The sequence below is a fragment of the Arachis ipaensis genome, chromosome B05 (genome assembly GCF_000816755.2).
Source record: "Arachis ipaensis cultivar K30076 chromosome B05, Araip1.1, whole genome shotgun sequence".
In the NCBI taxonomy this organism is placed as follows: Eukaryota; Viridiplantae; Streptophyta; class Magnoliopsida; order Fabales; family Fabaceae; genus Arachis; species Arachis ipaensis.
In genome coordinates this window covers 135299783-135307263 of record NC_029789.2, presented here as the reverse complement: position 1 = coordinate 135307263, position 7481 = coordinate 135299783, and positions in this window count along the sequence as shown.

Here is a 7481-nt window from a genome sequence, read left to right as displayed (position 1 = left end):
TTTTTCAAGCTCAGATTTTAGAAATCTGTTTTCTTCAATAATATTCAAAGCACATTCGGATTCTTTCACCTTTTCTTTCAAAAATTCATTTTCAGGTTTCAACATCTCTTTTTCAGATTTACATTTATTGTATTTTTCCAGCAGTTTTGCAGAATTAAGTGCGAGATCATCAATTATAACATGTAAATCATCTATGGACAAGTCATAGTAATTTACCTCATCAAGTTGATGTTCACCAGCCATGTAACATATTTGAGCTTCACATTCGGAGTCTTCTTCTTCATCCGAATCGTTCTCAATATCCTCACAAGATGCCATGAGCACTCTCTTCCTTTCTTTCTTTCCTTTATCCTCCCTTTTGAGTTTCAGACAGTTGTACTTGAGATGCCCAGCCTCCTTGCAATGGTCGCAAATCACTTTACTCATGTCTTTCTTGTACTCCTTTGAGCTTGAACCCTTGTACTTGCCTTTGTTCCTCATTAGCCTTCTAAGTCTCCTAGTAAAAAATACAAGTTCATCATCTGAAAAACTGTCACTGGACTCACTTTCTTTTGATTCAACTCTTGACTTAAGGGCTATTCCCTTTTTATTTGAGTCTTGGTTTGTGTTTATGGTTTCATAGGTAAGGAGTTTCCCTTTCAACTCATTATAGGTTATGGGACTTAGGTTATTACTCTCGGCTAGGACAGTGGCCTTTGTTTCCCATTCCTTTGTGAGGCTTCTAAGGATTTTTCTCACTAGAGTTTGTTCCGAGTAGGTTGTACCCATAGCATCGAGGTTGTTGATTATGATTGAGAATCTCTCAAACATTTCATCAATACTTTCTCCATCCTTCATGTTAAACATCTCGTATTCTTTTCGCAGCATATCAATCCTCGTTTCTTTGACTTGCTTGGTGCCTTCGTGTGTAACCTGGAGTTTCTCACAGATTTCTTTGGCTGTCTTGCATCTTGACACCTTTCGATACTCCTCAAAGCTGATAGCACAGTGTAAAATGTTGATGGCTTTAGCGTTCAGCTCTACTTTCTTCTTGTCATCTTCATTCCATTCAGTTTCTTCTTTTGGAGTCACCACTCCATCAGCACTTATTTTTGTTGGAATTTTGGGGCCGCTTACAACAATCTTCCGTATGTTGTAATCAATGGATTGGATGAAGATCTGCATCCTCTCTTTCCAGTAGGCATAGTTTTTCCCGTTGAAGAAGGGAGGCCTGTTGTTTAACTGGCCTTCTGTTAGAGTGTAGGCAACTGTGGTTGTGCCCAAGTTGTTCGCCATTAGACCTTTACTCTAAGCGGTGAAGCTTGATTCTTAAGACATTGGCTCTAGATACCAATTGAAGGTTGTAGAAGGCTTAGAGAAGGGGGGTTGAATCTATGGCCTTCTTTTACTTTAATGAAATAACCCTTTAATTTCAAACTTTAAATCTGAATCTGTTTGAACTAAGCAGCGAAACATTTATGAGACAATTTGGTTTTATCTCATGAATTTCAGAAAATAGAACAAAGAAGGGAAGAGAGGAGCTGACACCATCATGTATCCTGGTTCAGTTGCCTTGTGCCATGCAACCTACATCCAGTCTCCACCACAATAATGGTGAAATTTCTACTATAGTTAAAGTATTACATACACCAATTCCAAAGGATTGACACAATCCTTTCCCTCTCAAGTTCTAACATAACTTGACTTGGTTATGATAACACCTAACTATTCACTCTTAGTGCTAACCTAACTAAGAAAGGGGTACCTCACCGGTACAAGACACAAGATAATAGAAACAACCTAAAGAAATCTAAAATCACTCTAGGCTTTTCACTCAAGCGTATCACTCAGCCTTTTATCACTCTTATGGCTTTTTCTTAAACTCTCTCTTTCAGCCTTTTACCTCTCAAGAAATTACAAAAAGATATACATTGAAAATAACATTATAATCTGTAAAACATAAAGGAGATTGATGCTTCAACAACCTCTGTTGCTATGAGTTGAACCGGGTTGAGCAAACACTAATCAAGTTTTTCATCTTGGCGGAATGCTTCTTTCTCTAGAAAGCACTATCCAAAACGTTGAACCTTCTCAGGAAGCTCTCTATGAAACTTAGATTCTGGTTCTCTCTCATTGTCTCAGAAAAATAAAATTTTTCTTATTTGTACCTCTTTCAAAATTGCTGTCTTGGTTGCTTCTGAGTCAACTCTTTAAGCTGTGTGCTTCCCAAGCTTGTCATTTCACTTTATTCAATTAACCCCAAATTAGGGATATTAGAGCTAGTCCTTTTTGCTTGACCAAAGACATCAGAGTAGTAAAGAAAAAGTTGTTCAGTGGTAAACCCGAATCTGAACCATTAATAATGTGTTTTAGCTCCAAAAAACTTTGTGAGCCATTGATTTACAGCAGCAGAGATCTATGACTTCTTTCTTTATTTAACCAAAAATGGTATCGCAGAAAATTGGAGAAGGAGTGAAGAAATTAACATGCATGCAAAGGGAAATAAATCACCTTTATCTTCTGACTTAGCTTAAATAGATTTGATTTGGGTGATTAGACCTTTGCTTTCTTTGATTAAGCTTTCTCTTTCTTTCTTTTTTGATGAAATGAGCAAAAAGAAGAACGAAACTTTCTCTCTCTTTTTCTCCGAAGTTCTGACCGAAGCAAACTTGTGAGGTGCATTGGAAGGCTTCAACTTGAATGGAGTCTTCATGGGCTTGGGTTTGATTTGTTTTATTTAGCCCAACTGTTTTCATTGCATTATTTTGTATGGGCTTCATTGGTTAGAAAGACCCACCAGCAATGATTTTGATTTCTTGCATTTGGGCTGCTGTTTATTTTAATTTTGGCCTGCATCACTTTATCAAACATAATTAAAAACTAATTGAATGATTAATCCAATAAAATAATGTTTGTCATCATCAATTATAATTAGTTAATTTCTTAACTCAGCACAAGCACACAGGGGTGTAGGTGGGACCAGGTGAAGGTGGATTTACTTTGCTTTGGATCCGATTTTAAATAATGATTGTGTTTATTTTTAAAATCTTTATTCAATTTTAAATCCGATAAAATCACACTATTTTTGGACCACACTTAAACCGAATTTAAACTGGATAAAGTCGGATCTTGATAAATTTTATACTAAAAATTTATGATGACACTTCTTTATAAAGAAAAAAAATTACTTAGTTGTCGAAAAATTGATATCTAATTATCTATACTTGAAATTGAATTTGCCCATAAATTTTAATTTTATGGTTCTTTAGTCTATTTTTTAATTCAACAAGTTTGATTAAAAATAAAATAACAACCTTATAATCAATATAATATAATAATAAAATTAATTTAAAAGACATATATAACTTTTTATAGTACATCACAAGATATCTAATTATCTATACTTGAAATTGAATTTGCCCATAAATTTTAATTTTATGGTTCTTTAGTCTATTTTTTAATTCAACAAGTTTGATTAAAAATAAAATAACAACCTTATAATCAATATAATATAATAATAAAATTAATTTAAAAGACATATATACCTTTTTATAGTACATCACAATATCACCAAAGTTTAAATCCTCCATCTTTTGAATCTCTAAATTTTTTAAAACAATTACTCCACAACATTACAACATTCACATAATAATAATAATAATTTAGAATCTAATAACGATATTTTAAAGTCCCATAATAATAATCAGTCACTTACACACTAAACATTTAAATTTCACAGGACAATTAAAACAGAGCTAACAACCAACACAAGATTAATATAATAATAATAATTTATAGTGTGATACCAACTAATAACAATAAAATATTAACTATTAAGTAGTAAACAACTACAAAACTAAATTCATTTGATTCATAACTTACTCTTAAGGTTGTGAACTTGATCCTTGTTGTGTAGATACGTTAGTAACATCTGCAAAATATGTAAAAATTAATCTCTCAAGATTATTATATGAATTACATTAATTAATAAAGAAGAAATAATAAAGACATTATAAAGTGGAGGTACTATTAACAATCTTGTTATAAATTGCATTTTTGTTTATATGGATCTAACGGATCGGGTCGGGTAACCTAAATCTTGGTCCGAATCTAATTTAATAAATTAGCTGGGCCAATTATTGAAATTTCGGGTTTGACCGAATCACAATGAAATTGGACCAAATTAATCCTAAAATGATCGAACCCGAGCCAAATTTTTGCACCAGACCGAATCTTGAGCACTCCTACAAGCACATATGTATAGGTGGGAGATTCAACTACTAAACCAAGTTTTCTTGTGCTTAATAAGGGTCAATTATTATTTGTTCAAATAATTATTAAAATTCTTAAATTATATTTATGTTTATTTTTTTGTGAAACGTAAATAGAAAGGGATAGATTGATTAAGTAAAAGTCATGTTTACTTTTTTAAACCTATACTTCAAACTTAATTGTGAAGGTTTACGTTATATAAATTGCAAAGTGTTACTTTTGTAGGTTTTCGTAATATAGTACTATGTAACAACTCTACTAAGATACCTCAATATTTTAATTTTAGCTAAATGATTATATGAGTTAATGTATAAAGTAGAATACAAATTTTGTTGTGTATTATGTGAGCGTGCGTCTCCCGTTTTGCTCAGAGCCACTATTAATTTACATGAGTCCATGAGAGGATAACATAGAATCTATTGAAAGGTGAGTTGTGGAATTGAGCTGAAAGAGGCTATGTTTTGCGAAAAACACAAACTCAGGTAGCAGCAACCTTTTTTGGAATCATCTATAGTCTATTCTGTGGCCATCAATTCAATTTGTGGTTTTGATAATTAGAAAATCTATAGGACCGAAAAAAATCGAAGAAAAATTTGTGATAAACCGTTGTTGAACTCATCTATACATCTACAACGGGTTACTACACATTCAAGTATTTTTTCCTCCTCCTCCTCCTCCTCTTCACTCTCGTTTACGTACAGAGCGTTTTTTTCTTCTTTTTCGCCTTCTTTTTCGCGTTTTTCCTCCTTCTTTTTTTGCGTTTCTTCTTCTTCGTGTGTTTTCTCCTTAATTATCGTCATTCTTTTATTGTTGTTGCTGCTATATTTTTTTTTCTTTTCTTCCTTCTCTCCCTAGTGAGTAGAAGGTGAGGAGGAAGAATTTTAAATTGTACAGAATGGAAATGAACCGAAATTATATTTAAAATAAACCAAAAATTAAATTCAAAATGTAAACTCGTTTCAAAACAAGTACAAACAAAATTAAATCATGAATAAAAACACATCCAAATCCATTAAGTGATTTTGCAGCATTATGTATTTCTTCTTCTTTATTTGATTAGTGAACAAGAAAAGAAAAGAAGAATATGATGAGAAGTTTTGAGGAATTTTTTCTTCTTGTTTCTTCTTTTTTGTTTGATTTTTCTTCTTCTTCTTCTTCTTTCGTTATCGTATTCACCAACAACACTAACATTTTGAATTGAATTTGAATTTATATAATGGACAATGTTCGGTTTATTTAGTATTATACAGTGATTTCGCTTTGATAATATTTTCGGTTCATTCTAGACGCAGGTGTTTCTAAATTCAAATTTATATAATGGATAAATATTCGGTTTATTTAGTATTATACAATGGTTTCGCTTTAATAATATTTTCGGTTTATTTGCAATCCAGGTGTATTGTCGATGAATAATTTATCCCAATGGTTGGAATGGCTTTTAAGACAACTTGAATGGAATGCAATGAAATCTAATACAATTGAATAAAGTGATAATAAATAATTTCATTCTTTTTTATTAAAAAAAGACTCAATCATTAACAAAAATACATCAAAATTACTTAAAGAAATAAAAAATTTAGTCAATACTTATCAGCAGCATTAAATGAACCTCAATTAACACACAAATAAATTGAAATAAATTAAAAAATGAACCAAAAATACTTAATGATGACAGTAAAAAAATCAGAACTAATAAAAATGTTCGCAAAATGTTAATATTATTGGTGATGATGATAAAAAAGAAGAAAAAGAAAAAGAAGAAGAAGAAGAAAAGACGAAAAGAAAAAAAAGAAAAAAACAAAAAAAAATAAGTTTATAACAACTTGATTAGACTTAATTATGTATTTTTTTTTTAATCTAGAGCTTTATTCCATCCAGTCATCCACCATAGATAAATATTTATTACTTTTCATATCTATGTTTATATATTACTATTGCTATGATTATTGAATAAGTAACGTTAGATAATTAATTTTTTCGGTCAATGTCAATAAATTTTTTTTAATTATTTTATTTATCTTAAATTTTATATTTTAAATCATAAATATTTAACCCTAAATTCTAAATTAAATTTGGTCCGATTTGGTCGATTCAACTGCGCCATACATATTTAATATTACGTTAGTTATTAAATTCACTTTGATTAAGATGGTGAATCGCATCTATACAAACTTTTAAAAGTAATTCGAAAATAACTATAATAGAAAATCAAATCCAGGAAGATTATAAATGTTTCTTATACACACTGATATAATTAGAATTCTAACACTAGAGGCCAAAATTAACAACAAAGTATAATTATTATTTTTTTCTTTTTTGCAAAAACTACAGTTTTTAACTTTAACTAGTTGTCAAACTCTTCGGTTAACTCATAATCTTTTGAATTTATGATTTTAGGTAGTAGATTCAAATTGACTTGACCTCAAATTTATTTTAAGATAAACTCGCGCAAATTTACTCCAGAGTTTGTAAATTTGATTTTTACCCATTTTGAACCAAAACAGCATCATTTGGACTAAAAAAGAAAAAAGAAAACTCGTGGTCTGTTTAGCTTCATTGCTCCTAGCCTCCATCTCTTTCTTGCTTCTCGGCCTTCTGCTTCCGTACTTCCTAAATCATTAACGTAATGAAAGAAATTTCAAATAGCGAAAGTAATTATTATAAAAAAAAATTAAACAGATAATGAAACATTAAAAACAACCAATTTGTATTAACCAAGTAGTTCATTTATTGAAAAAGTATAGGTAAACAAAGAAAATACTAAACAATGTGAACAAAAGATATATCAGATGTTCAATTCACTAAGTGTGTGAATGATTATCTTAATATTAAGATTTAGGTGGATAATTTGGGTATAGTATGTTTTTACTTTATTGAACTAATTTTAGAACCCATTGTTCACAAAAATTATTGTCTACTTAACAAAGTCCTTATTAATTAGTCTGTTTAAATAAATGTCAAAAAATTAAATTATTTTTTATATATATAATAATTTATTAGTCAACAATAAATTTTTAAAAAAAATTTTAATTCACAATTAATTAATCTTTAATCTGCCTGAAAAATACCATTAAAAAACTAAAAAAATGTAACATTAAAAAAATAATAAGTAGACAAAACAAGGTGAATTTCTGAACATACGAAACATTACCAAATTTCACAAGCTCAAAATGATAAAAACCATAGTCATGGTTTAATTTATAAGATGGATACTTCAATGAAAATTTGAT